Below are 2,115 nucleotides of genomic sequence, written 5' to 3'. Positions count from 1 at the left end.
ATATCATTTATCATTACATAATGCTGCACAAGTGTGGTGGAGATGTTTACAAGTCATCAGTCTGGGAAATAAAGATTGTTATGTTCGTGGATTCTGGGAAACGAAACTTTAAGAAAGAATAACAAGAATGCACCTTACACACGAAAGTCCACCTGATTAGAAGGACATTTTACACCAACTTGGTTTCGATAAATTCGAATTTTAAAGATCTATCGTTGCTTTCACTTGGAAAAGAGAGATCTATCATTCTAGAGGTTTCCCACTAATTTACTTGAAAATAACAGTGATTATTCCTTCTAACATCAGGAGAAAGAAATGTTTAAATATATAATTTATTTATTTTTCAATTTTCAACATTCAGTTCCAAAAGAATTTTTATCCAAAATTTTCTCTCCATCTCTCCCACCCCCCACCCCAAGGCAGTGTGCATCCCATGCAACCTATCCCCCAGTCAGTCCTCCCTTCTATTACCCCACCTTCTTACATCTCCTTCCCCTTTATTTGCCTGGAGAGCAAAATAGATTTGTATACTTCATTGCCTGAACATCTTATTTCCCAGTTGCATTAAAAAACAATTTTCACTATTTATTTTTAAAGCTTCCTCTCTACACATAATACTAAAGACAGCCATGTGAATTTATAAAGATATGCTATATAGTTCTTCATGTTGGTATACCTTATATTCCTTGAAAGAATTGAAGCCTTCTCCAGAGTGGTCATTTTTCTTACAAATATCTTTTAACACAAAATCCTTAATTTATAATAATATCATTTTTAAAAGATGGAATTAATGCAACTGGAAGAGGTAAAATCATCTATGACTAAAAAAACCCACCCATACCTAACCAAAAATGTTTATTCAAATAGAATAAGACTGGTCACATGGTTTATACTCATTCTGAAATTCCTTTTCCAGGTAATCACTAATCTCCATTTTAGAAAGTTCCTTGTCATTGTCCACATCGATCTGTTTAAATGTTTCAATATTTCAGGTTCCTTTGGTCATGGCATAGATTTCAGTCTTGAAAATCATTGTTGTATCTGCTGGAATCAAGCCTTGTCCTGACCTATAAACAAAGAGCTAGATAGTCAATGATGATTTCTGGAAAACTGATTTTCATGTTTCTAATTTGTCCAGCTATACTCTCCTGGTCCCAGAAGAAAACTTCCATGGCCTTTCTTTCCATAGGCCAATGAAAGAGGTATTGTCACTTTACTTTTTTCTCCAGAATACATACCCATCATAGCAGTATATTAGCCTTTGATTATTTGGCCAATACCAGGAATAAACCATTATGGATGACCTTTAATTTGTGTCTGACTGCAGTAGAATTGGTTGCGCTTTTCCAAGTAGCCATCATCATGGGCATTGAGAAGGACCCCCTTCCTGCTTTTGAGAGAACAATTTTATGGAAGATGTAAACCTTCCATTTTCACTTCATCCATAACTTCCTCTACATTTTGTCCCTTAAAGCATTACGTGCACACGAGATTGTCGTTGGGTACCTGGAGTCAGAAATGATGGGCAGGAGAGCCTACACCCTGGGGTTTCAAGTAGGGCTAGCAGTGGCATGATGACAATTCCCTTGGGGATTTTTGAATTTCCTTTGAAGGGGTGACAGTGTGGGGAGAAGGGAGGGAGACAGGAAGAGGAAAAAGGAATGGGGGGAAGAGAATGGGGAAGAGAAAAGTGAGGGGGAAGAGAGGGGAAGAGGAAGAACGAAGAGTGGAAAGCAGGAGAGGGAGAAGGAGAGGGGATGGGGAGAAAGATGAGGGGGAATAAAAGAAGAGAAAGGGAGAATGGGAATGGCAAAGAGGGGTAGATAGGAGGAAAGGGAAGAGGAGTCCAGGGTGGGAAAAAGGAGAAGAGGAAGAGAGGGAAGACAAGGACATGGGGGAAGAGGAGAAGAGGGAAGAGAAATGGGAGAGGGAAGGGAGAAGGAGAGGAGGAATAAGGAGGAGGGAGAAAGGAAGGGGATGAGGAGAGGTCAGTTTGTACTTACAATATTTTTATGCATTCTTCAGACTTTAGCAAGAAAAACTTCAAGAGAGAAAAGCAAGCCCTACTAACAGAATTTTGCAATTTTTATCCTGAAAATGATGCGGTTTTAGGAG

The 2,115-nt window shown here is 38.8% G+C and overlaps 1 pseudogene; it reads right to left on the bottom strand.

The window, feature by feature from the left end:
- Positions 1-637: 637 nt before the first annotated feature.
- Positions 638-1,446, bottom strand: LOC140515819 (peptidyl-prolyl cis-trans isomerase FKBP7-like; annotated as a pseudogene).
- Between the last annotated feature and the right edge of the window lie 669 nt (positions 1,447-2,115).

Source organism: Notamacropus eugenii, chromosome X (genome assembly GCF_028372415.1).
Source record: "Notamacropus eugenii isolate mMacEug1 chromosome X, mMacEug1.pri_v2, whole genome shotgun sequence".
Classification (NCBI taxonomy): domain Eukaryota; kingdom Metazoa; phylum Chordata; class Mammalia; order Diprotodontia; family Macropodidae; genus Notamacropus; species Notamacropus eugenii.
Note: the sequence above shows the minus strand (reverse complement) of the source record. Positions and strands in the feature narration are given on the sequence as shown.